Here is a 20,002-nt window from a genome sequence, read left to right on the forward strand (position 1 = left end):
AACATCTTTCCTCTCTACAAGAAACCAGGACTCTGTAAAGAAAATCACTGGTTCCAAATCTGAGGCAGATATGTACAAATTACTAGGACATTTAGTTGTTCCAGAAAACAAAGAAGTCACCAAAGATTAATAGGGTTGTGTAAAAGGATCCTGCAACCAACTGAAAAGGACTTCCACTACTCAAAGATGGAAAAACAAATGTGAAGGTAGATCTCCTAAAAATCAAAGAGATTAGAAGAGGAAAAGGACCAAGGAGTGGAAGGCAGGGAGGGAGAGGGGAAGTGCTAGGGAGTGATATTGGCCAAAGTATCATGTTATATTGTGTGCATGTAAGAATATGTAACAACAAATCCCATCAATATGTTTAACTATTATGCAGCTATTAAAAATGTGGAAGAAGAAGAGGAGGAGGAGGAGGAAGAGGAGGAAGAGGAGGAGGAGGAGGAGAAAGGAGGAGGAGGAGGAGGAGGAGGAGGAGGAGGAAGGAGGAGGAGGAGGAAGGAGGAGGAGGAGGAGGAGGAGGAGGAAGAGGAGGAGGAGGAGGAGGAGACGTCGACGGCGACGACGCCGGCGACAGGATGGGCATGGTGGTAGCACATACCTGCCTGCAGTCCCAGATACTCGGAAGGCTGAGGCAGGAGGATCATTTGAGCTCATGAGTTCAAGATCCACCTGAGCAACATAGTAAGATCCCCATCGCAAAAATACATAAAATAGAGGACATGTTATTGTATCACAAATTTAGTTTTAAAAAGATTTTGAGAATTATAGTTCAATATTCTCTGCAATCATTTCCATTTTATTTTATGCATTTAAAAATATCCTGAGCAGGGGTCTGTCAGATTGCTAAAGGGGTCCATGACACATAGAAGGTTAAGAATCCCTGTTTCTGATCTTTCTATCAGTTCATAGGATACAAGGAGAAATACATGTTAAAATGACAAAATGAAGATGCAGCCAACCAAATCCACAATGTGAACATTTCACAGGGAAAATTATTTGTTTTTTTCACCAAATAAATGGAATTTTTTTTAAAAAATAGGGAGCGGAGGAGGGATGAGTAACTCATAATGGGAGTATAAGAGATTTAAATGACATGTCAATTAAATGCAATACATTAGCCCTGAGCCCTGAGTCTAACAAGCCAACTGTAAAAATACATTTCTAAGACAATCTAGAAAATAAGAACACAGGAGAACACAGGTGCTTTGATGATATTAAGAAATAATTGTTAGTTTGTTGTGTATGATAAGCATTGTGCTTATGTTTTATAAAGTTTTTTTTTTCCTATCAGAAAGAAATACTTGATATCTCTCTCTTTAAAAAAAAACAGTGCAATGATTTAGTGTATGGTATTTGCTTTAAAATACTCAATCAAAACAAACAAATCAAAAAGGTGGTTGTATAGATAAAACATGTTAATGTTGAAGCTGGGTAGTAGTAGCTCTGTGGAAGTTCATTATAGCATAGTCCCCATCCCCATCCACATTTTGTTTTTTACATTTTCAGTTACCTGCAATCAATCACAATCTGAAAATGTTAAATGTAAAATTCCAGAAATAGATTTAAATTGTGCACCGTTCTGAGTAGCGTGATGAAATCTCAAATCATCCCACTCCATCCAGCCCAGAACATGAATCATCCCTCCTTCCACACAATACCAGTACTTGCCCATTAGTCACTTAGTAGCTGTCTTAGTTATCAGATTGACTGTCACTGTATTCTATGCTTGTGTTCAGGTAACTCTATTTTTTTTCTTAACTTTTTATTTGTTATTTTTAGTTACACATGACAGTAGAATGTATTTTGAAATCATACATACATGAAGTATAACTTCCTATTCTTTTTATTGTACATGATATGGAGTTACACTGGTCATGCGTTCATATATGAACATAGGAAGGTAACGTCCAATTCATTCTACTGTCTTTCCTATTCCCACCCTTCCTCCCTTCCCTTCATTCCCCTTTGTCTAATCCAAAGTACTTCTATTCTTCCCTCTCCCCCTTATTGTATGTTAGCCTCCACATATCAGAGAGAACATTCAGCCTATGGTTTTGGGGGATTGGCTTATTTCACATAGTGTGATGGTCTCCAGTTCCATCCGTTTACCTGAAAATGCCATAATTTCATTCTTCTTTTTGGCTGAATTATATTCATTGAGTATGTATACCATATTTTTAATCCATTTATCTGTTGAAGAGCACCTAGGTTGGTTCCATAGCTTAGCTATTACGAATTGAACTGCTATAAACACTGGTGTGGCTGCATCACTGTAGCATGCTGATTTTAAGTCCTTGGGGTATATATTGAGGAGTGGGATAACTGGATCAAATGGCAGTTCTATTCCAAATTTTCTGAAGAATCTCCATTCTGCTTTCCAGTGTGGTTGCACCAATTTGCAGGCGCTCCAGCAACGTATAAGGAGTGTTCCTTTTCCCCCACATTTTCACCAACATTTATTGTTATTTGTATTCTTGATAATTGCCATTCTGACTGGAGTGAGATGAAGTCTTAGTTTTAATTTCCATTTCTCTAATTGCTAGAGATGATGAACATTTTTTTCATATATTTATTCACTGATCATATTTCTTCTGTGAAGTGCCTATTCAGTTCCTTTGCCCATTTATTAATTGGGTTATTTCGGGGTTTGGGTGTTAATTTTTTTGAGTTATTTATCATGGAGATTAATGCTCTATGTGAGGTGTAGGTAGCAAAGATTTTGTCTCAGTCTGAAGGGTCTCTTTTCACATTCTTGATTGTGTTCAGGTAACTCTTAATTTACTTAATAATAGCTTCAAATCTCCAGAGTAGTGATGCTGAAAATTTCATTATGCCAAAGAGAAGTCATAAAGTGCTTCAAGTGAAAAGGTAAAATTCTTGCCTTACAACAACATTAAAAAAATCATATATTAAGGTTTCTGAGATCTACAGTAAGAACAAATTTTCTATCTGTGAATGAAATTGTGAAGAAGGAAAAGGAAATTGGTGCCAGTTTTGCAATCACACCTCACACTGCAAGAGTTATGGCTAAAGTGTGTAAAAAAATGGAAAGGAGTTAAATTTGTGTATGTATATATAGGAAAAAGCAAAATGCATATATAGTTTCGGTACTGGAGGTGGTTTCAGGCATTCATTGAGGGTCTTGAAGCATATCCCCAGAGATAAAAGGGACTATTTCACTATTCTCTCCATTTTTGTGAAAATAGAAATTGTTCCATAAAGAAGAGTTTAAAGAAAAAAAAAGAATGATGAATTAAAAGCTACTTGGAAATTCAGAAGACATGAGTTCTGGATTAATAAATAGTCTTCAGACCATCAGTGAGTCGTTAGGTTGAGGAACCTTTGAGTCTTCCCACTGGCTGGGCGGGTGGAGCAATCTAAATAGTTTTGGAGCTAAGCAGGTGTAAGGGAATTAGGGGCCTCAGAGTCTGGGATATAAATTGAACATTTGCAATGTGGTACCTTTACCCTCAGTTCTGGTATTGTCAATCCTAAGACCTATTTTTATTTCCTCAAGGGAATAAATAAAGCCTCTTTTGCCTGATGAAGAAGGGGCAGCGGAAAGCTGAGTTGGGATAGGATCTAGGAGTCCTGCTTTTTTGGGGGGTGGCCGGAGGGATCGTACCAGGGATTGAACTTAGGGGCACTTAACCACTGAGCCACATCCCCAGCTCTCTTTTATACTTTTTATTTTGAGACATAATCTCACTAAGTTGCTTAGGGCCTTGCTAAGTTGCTGAGGTTGGCTTTGAACTCGACCTCCTCCTGCCTCAGCCTCCTGAGCAGCTGGGATTACAGGTGTGCGCCACCACACCCGCCCTGTACTTCTTAAACTTTCAACCAAATTTTCTTACCTTTAAGCTGTTTCTTTACCCCTACTTCTAGAAATATCTGGCACCAATGGTTCTGAGCCTTTTGGGGACTCTTCTGTGTAAAACAGGCTGCCTCTCAGCTTTCCACACTGCCAATTTACCATCCATTCTCTTACATCTAAGCCATTTCCCACTCAAATAGGTTCCTAACTTCCAAGCATTTCTTGCTGTTGCATTTCCCCCTGTTATCCCTCTCCGTATGTTTTAAATAAAAGTCCTTTTACACACTTTTTCTGAGGTTTCAGGAGGAAGAAAATGCAAAAACTTGTGTTCAATCCACTATTGTGCTTATACTTTTTATGTACTTTTATATACTTTGTGGGGGATGAGGGGTGGCTACAGGGGATTTAACCCAGAGTTAACCACTAAACTACATCCTCAGACCTTTTTCCTCTTTTTTTGAGACAGGATCTCGCTAAGTTGCCAAGGGCCTCACTAAATTGCTGAGGTTGGCCTACAACTTGCAATCCTCCTGTCTCAGCCTCCCAAGTTGCTGGGATTAAAGGGATCCCATCACTCCTGGCCTAAATGGTTGGAAGGCCTACTTTTTGGAGAATGTGTTTTGTAGTACCGTTCTTCCCATCCACACTTCCACTTCCATGCCCAGCTAAGCTTTTGCACAGTGACACCTATCCCTTTTTTATGGTCTTGGATTGCAGAGCCCGATCAAGGGGTGATTCACCTGGGCAACTGTTATTCACCTCTAGAGAGCCCCCAAAACATTGCTAGAAAACTAAGAAGATGGAGAAGATTTTATCTACCAAAACTCTGGGGGAGTTTTACACAGGATTGGAAAGGGTATTTGGGCATACTAATTGGTTTGGGGGGTGGAAGTAGAAAGGGTGGAGAGCTGCTCCAAAGAACAATGTCACTAACAACAGATGGTGTGTTCAACTGCTTTCTAAGGAAGGAGGGTCCTGTTAGGTGAGGGCTCTGCTCAAGCACAGCACAGCATGTGAGTAAAGTCAGAGATCAGTTCTCTGAACCACAGAAGAGAGACTGCCATTCCAGCAGCATCTTCCTCCTCTGCCTCTGCCCATGTACTGCTCTGCCCCTTCTCTGTGAACATATTAAAGACAGATTTAACGAATATGGTGTCCATGGGTTTCTGTTCTCTGAGTCCGTGGCCCTGCCTGACATACCCTTCTGCTTCTCCCATGTGGTTGGTTGGTTCAAAGAGTGGTAAGCTATTCTGCCTTGAAAATGTCCAAGGACCCATTTTATAGCCTTGAATAACTGAAACTGGTAGTCTTGAAGACATGGGCAGACCAGAATCATTGACAAAAACATTAATGAAACAAATGACTATTGAGATATGCCAAAATGACCACTATGCCAAATGAAGACTGCAGACCTATGTGCCCAGATAGGTCACCAAGTAAAAAGAAAGACAAATATTCAGATAGATGATAAAGAACATTTTGTCATACACCATATGATGGCATTTCAATCAACGGTGGACTGAATGTACAAATGATGGCTCCTTAAGTTTATAATGGTGCTGAAAAGTTTTTATTGCCAAGTGACAGCATATCAGTCATAATATCATAGTTCAATGCATTAGCACTCAACTGTTTGTAGTGATGCTGGTATGAACAGACCTACTATGCTGCCTAGTATCTAGAAATGTAACACATAAAATTGTATATTATACATAATACTTGATATTTTGGCGGGGGATACTGAAGATTGAACTCAGGGGCACTAGACCATGAGCCACATCTCCAGCCCTATTTGTATTTTATTTAGAGACAGGGTCTCACTGAGTTCCTTAGCACCTCACTGTTGCTGAGCCTGGCTTTGAACTCGTGATCCTCCTGCCTCAGCCTCCTGAGCTGCTGGGATTACAAGCACACGCCACCACACCCAGCTCATGATGCTTGATATTAATAAGTGACTGTGTTACTGGATTATGTGTTTACTATACTATGCATTATATCATTATTTTATTTATTTTGGGGGCGGGTGTTACTGAGGATTAAATCCAAGGGCACTTAACCTCTGAGCCACTTCCCTTGCCCTTTTCATTTTCTATTTAGAGACAGGGTCTCACTAGGTTGCTTACAGCCTTGCTAAATTGCTGAGGCTGGCTTTGAATCTGCAATCCTCCTGCCTCAGCCTCCTAAGCCACTGGGATTGCAGGCCTGTGCCACTGTACCTGACTTATCATTATTTTAGAATGCACTCCTTCTACTTACTAAAAAAAAATTACTGTGAAATGATATACCATAATCATACTGACAGCAGCCCCAAACATCTCTTGATTATTGTGTCTCTTGATTGCATCACAAGACAATGTCAGGTGACTGACCTATAGCATCTAGGTTTGTGTACTCTGTGATGTTTGCACAGTGACAATATTGCCTAATGATACATTTCTTGGAACATGTCCCGTTGTTAAGAAATGCATGACTGTACATAAATAAATATGAGTTAACTTTCTTTAAAAGAAAGAGCTTACATAATGCCATGTATATGAGGAAGTACAATTTATTTTTTTCAACATTTGTATAGCAATATTTCTTAAGTCCTTAAGATAATGTATGTAAGTTATTTTCAAAACAGTCCTCTATCAAAACAGTCCTCTAAGAAGGGTATTAATCATATCCATTTTACATAAAAGACAAGTAAAGAAATGAAAGATTAAGCAGTTTACTATACAACCAGTTGGTCAAATTGCTGAGACTAGAACAAAGAAACAAGCTCAGAACGGGCTTGAACTCTGAGCTCAGTCTATCCTGTACTCTGATGTTGAAGAAGGGTGTCACTGGAGATCACTGGGGACATTGTATTTTACATTACATATTACATATGCCTAGCATATGCCGGGAGGTAGACAGGTCTATACAACAGAAAGAAAACAGAAAGCAAATTCTTCCAGCTTCAGTGAAACTGATTCTTACTCCGTGTACCTTTCTGTGAATATCAGTTGTGTCATAGATTAAACTAATTTATCCTGATAACAAAGGACATGCAATATGGGTTATGTACCTCAAGACATATGAATATTTATGCTCTCACACAGATACTGTAGGCATCCAGCTTGATATTAACTACAGCCATCTTGCCTACAGCATGCATTCAAAACCCTTCAGAAAAACAAAGTCAATAAGACAGTCAGCTGAGCATTGTACATACCAGTCACTGATTCCCAATTTTTTTTTTTAAAGATGGGGTCTCCGGGCTGGGGTTGTGGCTCAGCGGTAGAGTGCTCACATAACACGTGTGAGGCCTGGGTTCGATCCTCAGCATCACATAAAAATAAAAATAAAAAATAAGTTCAACTACTTCTAAAAAATAAATTAAAAAAAAAAAAAAGGTGACTCAGGCTGGCTGAGTTCAAGTGATCCTCCTGCCTCAGCGTCCCAAGTAGCTGGGATGACAGGCACATGCCACTGTACCTTGTTCATACTGTTTCATAACTGAAATTTGCCATATGAATAGTTTTAAAGAAAAACCAGGTACATGCTGGTTGGCCACAGCCCTCTTTGTCTAGCTTAGCCTTTTCTCCTTCATTGGACTGTGGGAATCCTCCTGTTCTGCTGCCACCAAAGATATTTCTGTCTAATATTAGTCCCTAGTAGGCTGAACTTTCTACAATCCTGATCTATCTGGTTTTTCCTTCAGTCTTTCAGTGCCTTCTGCCTTTGGCAGTAATTTCTCTTACACAAAGACCTGGTTTTTCTGAAACAGATACCTACACCCACACAGAGAATGGCACATTCTCAAAAACGTATATGCAGAGAGTAAACCCATGATCATCTCATTCAAATCCATGCAGGTTCCCCCACCCAGCCACCCCCACACTGGATACTCTGTTTTTCTCTCATTGTTTTGAATGAATGCAGCTATTCATATGGCACTCACCATACTCCATTCAACTCCTTGCTCATAGCAGGAGCTGCCCCTCTCAGTCTCTGGTCCAACCCTGAAGAGACAGTTATATTATTTTTAGTCTTCACACTCCCAGTACTTACTACATGCACCTGATGCCTTCCATTCCCCTAGAATCAGGGGTGGTTCTCAACCAGGGGTGATTTACCCCTGGTGAACATTTGGCAATGTCTGGAAACATTTTCAGTTGTCATAACTTTTCAGGAGAGGTCAGTGCTGGCATTTGCCAGGTAGAGGCCAAGGATGCTGCTAAACATCCTGCAATGCACAAGTTGATCTCCTATAGAACAGAATCATCCATCCCAAGATGTCAATGTTGGGAAAACTTATCTTTGAAGAACCATTGGACCATTGTCCTGCCTTTAGTCACCTACTAATAAACTACATGGTGATGCTTCCACCAAAGTAACTAACCATGGTTTGTACCATGAGAACCCACTCTGGATACTTGGGCCAGAACGGGCAGGCGCTTATTCTAGGGTCACCAGTGTGCAGGCTAGCCAGTTCCTCCTGAGTCAAACTGGCAAGAAAGCTATTCCAACAGAGACTTGCTGACGGGGCCATCTCTTGATTATTTGAACTGGAGATTAGAATGGAGAACCATGCAAATGGTAGTGATAGCAAAAGTTGAAAATCAATGAGAGAAGGCAGCTAGAGGGGACCATTAGGACTAGAGACAGTGAAAGCCACCAGGTAAAGAAAGATACACAGAATGAAGGCAGTTGATTGGGAAAGGAAAAGGAGAGATGGAGGGGGCAATGGAAGCAGAGGCAGAGGGACTGGGGCATCACGACGTTAGATGATAGCAAAAGTTGATTGTTAGCAAGAGTTAATGAGAACATATTGATCTTGAGGAAGCAATTCACCTTGTTCCCAATCTGCAGGAGCCTGGAGAAAAAGTGGGTTTTGTGAACATGAGTCTTACCTCTCTTGTCACCACCTATGACTCGTTGATATATTCTGTGGTAGGCTGAATTGTTTCCCTCAATAAATATATGTTGAAGTCCTCACCCCCAGCACCTCAGAATGTGACCTTGTTTGGAGATACAATCATGAGTTACTTAACATTGGTAAGATGTTCTGAGAGATAATTGAACAATTTTGTCCCATTTAAACATCATATACTTAAACAGTCCTAGATGGCATAGCCCATTACACACCTAGGATGTGTAGCATATATATATGGTGTCTGTATACACACACACACACACACACACGCGCGCGTATTATTTATATAATGACATATGGTATATATATAAGATGTAATCAAGCAATACAGTAAACACAAGATGTATGAGGATACTATCAGTATAATACAGCACTGTCCTACAGTACACTAAAACAACAACAAAAAGTATAGTAAATACATAAACCAGTAACAGTATTATCAAGTGTTATGTACTATACATAATTGTGTATGCTATAGTTTCATCCAACTGGCAGAGTAGTAAATTTGTTTACACCAGCATCACCAAAAACATGTAATACCTTGTACTATGACATTATGATGGATATAATATCATCAAGTGACTAGAAATTTTCAGCTCCATTATAATTTCATGGGACTACTGTTATATATAACGTCCAATGTTGACCAAAATGTTGTTGCCATGCATGATTATACTGTTATCACAGGTATAATGTTACAATGAGATCATCCTAGAGTAGTGCAGGCCCCTAATGCAATGTGATTGGTGTCCTTATAAGAAGACGGCCATGTGAAAAACACAGACATACAGGGAGAACACCATATGAAGACAGAATTGGAGTGACATATACACAAGCCAAGGAATGCCAAGGATTCTCAGCCGCACCAGAAACTATAGAATAGATCCTCCCTCAGAACCCTCAGAAAGAACCAATCCTACTGATGTTTTGATTGTGACCTTCTACCATCCAGAACTGTGAGAAAATAAGTTTTTGTCATTTTTTTTTGCATACAAAAAGAATATTGTGTATTTGAGAACTATAGTTAACAGTACTGCATCAAATTCTGAAAATCCCAAAGACAGTAGAATTTTAGGTGTTCTTAATACAGAATAAAGTAATTATGTGGGATGATGGATTTTATTAACATAAAAGTATACATATTAATGTGATTCAGTGTAATATTTTATACATACATTCACATATATTAACAATATCAATATACACTTATTACATCTTTGATACCTTATTACCCACCCTAGCTATAGTAATCAATATTCTAACAAAATTTTATTTTAGTTATCATGAATAAAAGATGTAATAGTTTTCTGTGTCTTTCTTTACTTACAACACATCATCCAATTTATTTTTATTTATGTCTGGGTAATACTGCATTATGAATATATATTATACTTTCTGATAGATATATTAAGTTGTTCAGATAAAACTGATTTTTCTCTTTACATGTATTGTTAAGCACAGTTATACAACTTAAACTTATACAACAAAAGAAAGAAACAACAACAACTTAAAAAATAGAAAACTTCTTTTTGGCCTATTTTTATCAAACTTAAAAGAAATAATCCAAAACATAGAAATAAATAAATACATACATACAGTTTCTTTTACTTTAAATTTATCTGTAAACAAGATATCAATATGTTAATTCTCTTTGTGCCTATCACACACAAAACTAATTTTAGAGTGTTCAGTAGATTTTATTATATCACACAGAAAACCTACTCTAGGGCAAACAATGAAATAAAACATCAGTGTGATAGGGAATGTATGATTCATACTCTTTCTGCACATGTATACTTTCAGGGTTACAATTATTTGGCTCAATACTCCCAAGTTTACATCATCCATCAATATATCTATAATTGAAATCTTCAGTTATTTGTGTATGTGTGCATGCATGCATGCACAAGAGACAGAGATAGAAAGAAGAGAGAAAGAGAGATAGAGAGACAGAGAGAGAGAGAGAGAGAGAGAGAGAGAGAGAGTTGGTTCTGAACTTTGTCATTCTATTCTGATAACTACCACAGTCTAGGCAAGGAGTTCTGCCCATGGTGATCCCCAAGTACCACTGCCACGCACATTTCTCTTCAAGCAAGGTTTTCTTGAGCAGAGTTTGTGTGGATGGTGGAAGGAGAGAGGGTCATCATTATACAAAATACATGTATGAAGATGTGAATTTGGTGTTAACATACCTTATATACAAACAGAGATATGATAAATGGTGGTATAAAGGTGTATTAAGAATTGTATGCAAAAAAAAATAAGAGCGCTCATGTATAATGGCATAATTTGGCGTGAACATACTTTATATAGAGTTACAAAAAATGTGCTGTGAATTGATAATTATGAATGTAATGCCCTCCACTATTGTCATCTATGTGATAAATAAATAAAAAGGAAAAAATGTAGACAATGCAGTGGATGCATTTAAAAAAATGATTATTGATAGGACTTGGTCAAATATCTTAAGTTTTTGTCACTTTAAGCCATGCATTTGTGGCACTTTGATACAATCAATCTAGAAAATTAATTCAGGCCTCCTTACCTACAGTAACCCAAGTGCACCCCTGTGCCTGTCAACACTTCAGACCTGATCCTGGACTTTATGAGATTCCAGAATTCTGGATGTCCTCTCATCATACCTATCCCTAGTGGGTGAAGAGTCTACTGCTCTCTGAGGCTATGCCACTCAGACTCTATACTTTCCTTCTAGACCATGTTGTCAGTACCTAGAACCCCATAATTCCCTGAAAAAGTAGCTCTGAGACAGCAGTAAGTCTGTCCTCCTGAAAGTGGACCAAGTACCATTATGATATTCTTTGGTCCAAAGGGTGCCTCAGGGGCAGCTGTGAGTTAGCCAGGGACTTGGGAAACCTTTGTCTATTTGTACTCTGTGCTCCCACGACAGTCAGATTAACCTAAATTCTCACCCTCACAGATCAGGATCAAGTTTCAAGAAATGGGCCCTGAGGGTGTTTATTCATCATTCTTCCTTGTGTGCTGCTGCCTCATTTCTCTCCCTGAGTTTCTACCCACCCCCTCTGAGTCACACTGTACCCAACCAACCTCGGCATCTGGGCCAGCTCCAGCTCCCGGGCCCTCTTTCCACTTCCTCACCACTCTAGGAAAGGGATCTGCATTGGGCTTCTTAAGAATCCCAGCCAACTCTCATAACTGGAGCCCCTAAATGTATCAAAATGGAGGTCACAAATTCAGCTGCCTCAGGGTCCAGGTAAGTATCACAACTGAGTATATCTGGCCAGGTATAAGTACCAGAAAGAGGAAAAGTATTCAGTAAACTGCAATAAGAGTCTAAAAGTCAGCTAGGCTCCTACTAAAGTGGCTCTGGCTAATTGCTGTCATGGAGATGGTGGACTTGATGTTAAAAAAAAAAATCTTTTTTTTTTTTTTTAAAGAGAGAGAGAGAGAATTTTTTTAATATTTATTTTTTAGTTTTTGGCGGACACAACATCTTTGTTTGTATGTGGTGCTGAGGATCGAACCCGGGCCACACGCATGCCAGGCGGGCGCACTACCGCTTGAGCCACATCCCCAGCCCCCCAAAAAATCTTTAGATACTTTTTATAGTCTGGAAAAGTTAATTGTATTATGTGAAAATTCCTATCCAACTAATTTAATACTAATACAATATACACCAAATAACACCCAATCACAGAAAAGCCAGATAAGGTGGAAAGTTTATTACCACTAACGAAAGCAAATACCTAGACTAGGTCTAGTTGATAAGCTGAGTCAAACACGGAGCTTTCCTCCATTTGGTTGAACCTGACCTCACTGAACCCCAGAGAGTTTGAGGAACTAATGGATTTTCACAAGTTGTTATTTTTATAGCCTGATATGACCTTCCCGCCCACTTCTATCTGGCAAACTCCAAAACCCCTGTTATGACTGACTCATCTCTGTCATCTCCTCCCAAATGTAAACCTGGACTGACCCATCCACCCCAGTCCAGCCTCTCCACTGTCACCACTTCCTGCTCAGTGCTCCTTATTTAGCCTCTGTTATAGCTCTTGTCACATTGCTTTATAACTATTTGTCATCTATGCAGTGAGCACCTCAAAGTCTAGGAGTTTATCATAATCATCCTATGTTCCCAGCCCCCTGGCACTCAGCTGACACAATGCCCGTGGAATGAATGAATAAAGAAACTCGATGTATAAGTAATGAGACCAACGTCATGAAACTACTAGCTAAATTCCAAATTAGTATTCATGACAGTCAGTTTATCATCATATGAAATTAGTGCCAGGGCCAAAAAATGTTGAGCAGGATGGCTAAGAAATTTGCATTCAAACTGGGAAACTGATTCTCATGGGAAGGCAAAGGAACAAAGGAAGTACACTTCGGGAATGAAACCAGAAGACTCAAAGGACAGAAAGGATGGGGTGAGCTCTGAAAGGGAAGATGCTGGAGTGGTAAGAAAATCAATAAATGAAATAAAGTGATTGAAAGAGAGGGTTCTTGGAGGGAAAGAGTGGGAAGAGGACTGAGTAGGTACAACTGAAGTGGAGGGGAAAATAAGAACAAGAAAGTGCTGCCAGGATTCTGCTGTCAGCCATCTTGAACAGTGCCACACTGTACCAGGGGTCTACGTCACCTTTTTAATATAGTCCTTGCTGCTTATTTTAAGAGACACGTGTTTTTCTTTTCCTCTTCTCCCTCTCCCCCTCCCTAACCTGGGGGTGGGGTATAAGATCACCTTGAATTATCTGTCCTTGAGCATGTACCTGCCACAGGAAGGAGATGTCACCTGAAAATCTAGGAGGTGACTATCTCCCAAATGAATGAGTGAATTTCAACACACCATTAGGGAACACCTGGAATCCCCTCTCAGGGTAACCTGGATATAGCGTCTGAAGAGTTTCTTTAAAAGCCCTCTGTTGGGGCCAAGGCTGTGGCTCAGTGGTACAGTACTTGCCTAGCATGAGACTTGAGTTTGATCCCTGGAACCATATAAAAATAAAAACAAATAAAATAAAGGTATTGTGTCCATCTACAACTAAAAAAAAAAGGAATATTTAAAAAATAAAAGCCCTCTGTTTTCCCTGATGGGCAGAATCTTAGCCCGTTCTTCTCCTTTGCTAACAAAGCATTAAGTTTCTTTTTACTTTTTCTTAAAATCATGTCCTTATTATTGGATTGGCATCTGAGAAAAGGATGAGCTTTTGGTAACAAAATTGGCATGCCAGATAGGACCCTGCTCCAGCTTTCTTTTGGACAAGGCCTGGCACTCTAAGCAACCCACTTCCATGCTGAAGATGTAAGGTAAATTTGTTGAGAGCTGACTACCAGAGAGTTAGGGGATGGGCAAGTTTGAGTATGCCTCAGGTGGAAACAGAGGAGCCATTCCTGAGAGTAAAGGGAGGGACTGAGGTGGCTTAGGAACCAAATTCCTCAACAAGACTCCTAAAGCACCGAAGTAAAATCAAGAATCAATCAATAAATGGGATGGTCTCAAACTAAAAACCTTCTTCACAGCAAAGGACACAATCAAGAATGTGAAGAGCCTACAGAATGGATAAAATCTTTGCCATCTGTACCTCGGATAGAGCATTAATCTCCAGGATATAAAAACTCAGAAAACTTAACACCAAAAAAACAAATAACCCAATCAATAAATGGGCAAAGGAACTGAACAGGCACTTGGCAGAAGAAGAAATATGAACGGTTAACAAATATATGAAAAAAAAATCAATACCTCTATTAGTTAGCCTCACAGAGTTGCCTTCACATTTGAAAAAATCTTATTTGGGGTCCATTACACTCACTGTCTGATGATCAACTAGCTTTTCTCAGGGGGCTCGGGGTGAAAGCAGCCAGTCACAAAGAACATAGCAATGGGCTCCAGTGCTCTTAAATTATAACCTGGGACAAAATAGTCTCCCATTTTTAGATCTGACAGGATGCCCCATTTGACCAGGGGGCTCTTCTGGGTGAAACCCTGCCGCCTTTTGCCCACAGATCTAAAATACAAGGACCTCCCAGAGTCTCCATATATGGCCCTGATGATTTCTCTAGAGAGAGGTCCATAACAGTCTCCGTATGATCAATGTGACCTTCAAAATGTGTGTGTCTCTTTGTGTGTGTGGGTGTGGGTGTATGTGACATATGGAAATGGGGGGGGGGGGAATATCTCAGGGTATAATTGACAGTGCTTAAAGGTGATACATTATGATGGTGATGAGGGAGACTAGTCAATGATATCCTGTGCTCCAACCCCCAGAATTCAAACTAGGGGAAAAATAAGATAAAGTCACAGTTTTTTGTATATGCCAGATTGTCCTGATCCCTCTCCTAAGATAAAATTTGTTATGTAAATTCAATGTATAGATAACAGTCTCACTCCAAAGGCAACAACTTCATTTGTAAGTGCCTCCCAGGAAAAGAAAAAGGTCTATAGGTCTGCTAAAACTAAGTAAGCTCTTTTCGTCCTGAGAAAGGGACCCTGAGAAAGTTGATCAATGTTATCTGAACTAAGATTCTGTTTTAGGAGAAAATAACTTGCAGGGGTCAGGGGTCACCCCTTAAGAGAGAGGCATTAATGGGGATTCATTCTCTTCTGGACAAATTTTTAAAATGTGAATTGAGTCAGCTTTGCCTGATACCCTACAATAGGCCTATTCTGCCTGTTTAAAAACAAACAAAACCCTCATACTGATGAGAACCAATTTCTGCAAGTCTTGAGAGATAAAAAATATTTCAAGTGTAATGTTCATTGCTTTTAGAATTTTTCTTTGTCAGAGAAACTGATGACTTCCAATTTTAACCAGGCTTGACTTTCATGAATAACCTAAATATATGTGACTCAAAATATGTATGCGTCTGAAACTAAATAGGTTTGTGTGAGCCCTATCTGAATGTTCTGTAAGATTATAAATGAAAGTTCATGTAGGTTTAACCAACAAGTGCTCTATTTTTTACATTGCATCCGGCATAAAAGGGCCATACTGCCATTTGAAAAAATGGTTTATACATGTCTGCTTTGACTAAGTCTACATCTGATCATTAACACCATCTCTAAATGTATAAGAGGTTTAAGGCTATCCTTGATTTTTGCTAGTACTGCTAAACTCTGTATAAAGTGGCACCCCCTTTCTCAACAGAAAATCCCTCTTCACCATGGCTGATTTTAGGACTATCAGCAAAAGAGTCTCTGAGAAAGAGTCCAATGTAAATAAGCTTCCTATTTTCGTGTTGCCCTGTTTTACTTGGCCACTGGCCGGGAAGATACCAGCATTCCAGGTGCTGGACACCCCCTACTAGTTTTTCACAAACATATCCAGTATAGTACTTTGTTGAAATGTGCAAACAAGGCCTCTGGCCTTGAGCTGGACCTCACAGAGATGTCTACATTTTTAAGACAAATTACAAATGGGCCCATGGTAACAGCTGGCAGGGGGAGGAAAGAAAGGGGGAGATGAAGCTCTCCCCTTCTCAGGTGTTGTCCTTGAAGAGTTAACTTGCTCAGAACAGTGAAAGAAAAAGCTGCTTTTATGTGAACTTCTGCAGACTGTGAACTTCTGAGCCCCTCCCCTTACACGCTGGGTATAAAACTCTGAAACTCCCTGAACTCGGGGTTCAGGGGATTGATTGATTACAGCAAAGGCTGTACCCTCTGAACCTGCCTGCAGTCAAATAAAACTGTTTCCTGCTGTCTTCGGTGCCTTGCCTCGTTTGTCCCTACAACATGTAAACCTGTAATTATCCGTGGATTCTGAATTTTGCTATGAAAATTAAACCTAGTTAATGTAAGGACATTCGTGCAATTGTGACGCTATTACTTCTTCATGTATTAAATATATTCATGTCCTTCTAGTATCCAAGTTTTAAAATATAAAGCTTAGGAGAACACTTTACCAAGCTAGGATCCTCCTGTAATGCCAGATTCATGGGACCCCAATAGACCTCCAGGAGCCGAATCCAATGCAATCACACAAGAGTCTTTATTGCAAGCTCGAGCCTGGACTCAACCATTTCTGGTGTAGCAGTCCCAGGGGGAGAGTCCAGGTCCTTTGTTCAGTGAGATTTTATAGGTTTTGGGGGATACTTTATACGTCACAACATCACACAGCAAATCATTCCATACCACAGGAAAATCAAATAACAAACTCTTAACATTCACTGGCAGGAACAAGTTGGGTAGGGGTGATTGGTTAGTACAAGAGGGGGATTCCTTTGAACTGATTGGTTTAAGCCATGAGGGGTGTACGTGATAAACTACATGGTTTCCCAACATGTTATTAACCATCATAAACTAGTGGGGGGTCATCTGGCATCCCAAGTATTTTCCCTGTCTCATGATGATTGGTGATTGCTAGGGGGTTGTTATGGATCCTCACCTAGCCTAACTGAGTCAGGGACACCTGGCGCCACAGATCTCTCCTATTATTTGTAGACAAACAACTCATCAGGGTGGGTGTGTGCTTAGGAGTGCTCTGTGAGTTTGTCCAAGGACAAGGGTCACGCCCCCTTCCTTGGACAGGCTTTGCTCTGAGGTAGGTGCTGGTTTCTCAAAAATGGAGTCACATCAGTTCCTCCCTCCAAACTAAAGTTGTCTGCAATGGCAATTTTGGATTTATGGAAATAGCCAATTTAATTGGCTACTTATGTCATTTAATGTTCTATAACTGGATAAAAGTAACCTGTTATCAACAAGATGTATATAAAATTTTGTGTTACTTTTTACACTGGGGTGGAAAATTGAATGTATTTTTGAATGATGAGAGTCCAATCTGTTTAAAGGTTAACATTGCGAAAAATGAAAATATTTTGCCACTCTCCCACAAAAAGGGGTTAGAAGCTTGTTTGATTCATGTCTCAGATGTAATATTGTATTTTGTTAACAGACATTCATATAGACTCAGGAACCAATATGTGAGAACTTTGTAAAACGCTATTTAAGAAAGAAGCAAAGATCAGCTTCAGAAATAAAATAAACTTTATCTAAGGAATACAATAAACTTTATCTAAGATTTGTCAAGAACCCCACCTCACCATAGTTAGGACTCTGCTTCTCACCTTACTCCATGTTAGAATGGTTCCAAAATAGGCTAGACTTATATTCATTTAAAGTTATGTTCAAAGGATAATTTTTTATTGTAAAGACTACTGTGGTCTTGAAATAAACAGGGGCTATAATATATAATTAAGTGAGGTTTGGGATTATGAAAATTATGTTTCTTGGATCATAGCTATTATACAAACTGAATATGTTTTTGCTATTATGAATTTTATTTTATATTTTTCTTATAAACTGTATAACTGTTACCTGTTGGTGTTTTGCAGAGGTACTCCTTTTTTTCAGGTATAAAGAATATTTTAATAATTAAATATTGAAATTGACTATCATACATATCCATCAATTCTTACATTTTATTGCCCATATCTCAGGAGATATTTAAAGTAAGATTAATTTGGTGAAGCATTCTCAGTAAATCTAGAACATATTTCATATCCAAATTTAGTCGGGCCCTTTAATAATATTCGCTGTTTTGTAGTATACATGAAATAAGTTAGTGCGATACATCACTGCGGTATCATTTAAGAGGTAAATATCTTATAGATTTGGATTTCTCATTCCAATTCCTTGGAATTCAATAATATAAGTGTCTTTAGAGTAATCTTAATCTTCTTATTTCTTCACAGTAAATTTAGCCTTTGCTAGTTGTTCAGCAAAATGTATAGCAGTTTGTGTATGGAGTGTAACTGGTCCTGTTTTTATTCTGGAAACTCCATTGGCTAATGCCATGAAAATAATCAGCTGGTCTTGCAGAAACTCATCCACAGTTCCACCAAGTCTAAGATTAGCTAACAGCATTTCAGCAGCATCAATTCCAACCTTGTCTGCATTTACACCTCGTTTCCCAAGCAATGATCCAGCAAACAGCCTGTGGATGTCTCAGCAATAATTATTATTCCATTTCCATTGCCAAATGCTTGGTCTTTGGGTTCCTGAACAGGCTGGATGTTAACATATAGATCTCTGATCTCCTTTCTGATGGATGCATCTCACAGCCACTGCCGCCATATCTTTTGCTACTTTAAATGGCAGAACACCAGCAACAAAAGCTCTTCCATATATCTTAGTCACAGAGCCACAATCAGTCAAATTTATTGGGTTCAACTGTGTAACTGGTGACATTCGAACAATCACTTCACCACCACCTTTAGGATAACAGCCCCTCATTTTGATGTCACAATTAAAATTAAAACCAAGTTTTTCAACAATTGGCTTGAAGGCCATCACTGTGTAAACGATCTGTGGTGCCATTTCAACATTAGTTCCAACTTTCAAACGAAGTTCTGATGGAGAAGCACAAACAGAACACATGGCATTGAAACCTGCATCAAGAGGCACACACTCCTTGCTGTCTTGGTATCTGCTGTGTGGATTCCACCTTTGATCTTCTCTGGTGTGAAGGTTACTTCAGTTGAACCAATTTCTGGCCCCTCCAGTTGCCCATCACACAAATCTCCAAACATTTCCCATCCAGATAAATGTTGAGGCCTTCAGGTCATAATACTCAGGCCCGGTGTGCTGCAGCCTGCCCGGATCTTCTGCACCTGCAAGTGGAGGCCCAGGACACAGCTGGGGTGGGGGGCGGTGGAGACCCTGAGGATCTGGCTGCCCCCTTCCATGATCCCACCATCCATCTCCACCTGCTGCCCCGACATGAGGGGCACCCTGGGGCCTAGCCTTTGTAGCAGAAAGAATAAATGCCACGCAGCTCTGAAACTTCTATCCAGGCCTGGGCTGCGGTGTCTTGCGCACAGGCAGAAGAAGCAAGAAGCAGAGCCTCCTGCGAACCCAATCTGCCTGAATAAAGGTACTCCTTCTAATAGAACAACCTGAGTTAATTGGAAATAATAAGTCATCATCTGTAAGACACACAGAATATAAGACTGACTTCCAGTGCTAATACTGACCCAAATTAAATGGAAGGAACTGTAAAATTAAAACCCATTACTCTCACTTTAAGACTGGTGAAACCGGCTTACACCAAAAACTTGGAGACTACAGTCAAGGGAAGTAAAAGGGTCAAGGAGAAAAACAGCCAATATTTGGCCCTTGCCCTCTAGGGTTAGCCAGGATCCAAGGAAAGACAGGAACCCTCTCTGTGTCCTACAAGTCTGGTGAGTCACCCAATCTGCCCATCAAGAAGATCAAGAGGACCCTAGAAAACAGGAAGCCAACCAGTGCACATTCTGCAAAGAGGAAAGTTACTGGAGATGGAAATGTCTATAATACTTCTAAGGGAAGCCAC

At 39.6% G+C, this 20,002-nt stretch overlaps 1 pseudogene; it reads right to left on the reverse strand.

Moving 5' to 3' along the window:
• Positions 1-18,209: 18,209 nt before the first annotated feature.
• On the reverse strand, positions 18,210-19,412 carry LOC114090387 (RNA 3'-terminal phosphate cyclase pseudogene; annotated as a pseudogene).
• Positions 19,413-20,002: the final 590 nt, after the last annotated feature.

Source organism: Marmota flaviventris, chromosome 1 (assembly GCF_047511675.1).
Source record: "Marmota flaviventris isolate mMarFla1 chromosome 1, mMarFla1.hap1, whole genome shotgun sequence".
NCBI lineage: Eukaryota > Metazoa > Chordata > Mammalia > Rodentia > Sciuridae > Marmota > Marmota flaviventris.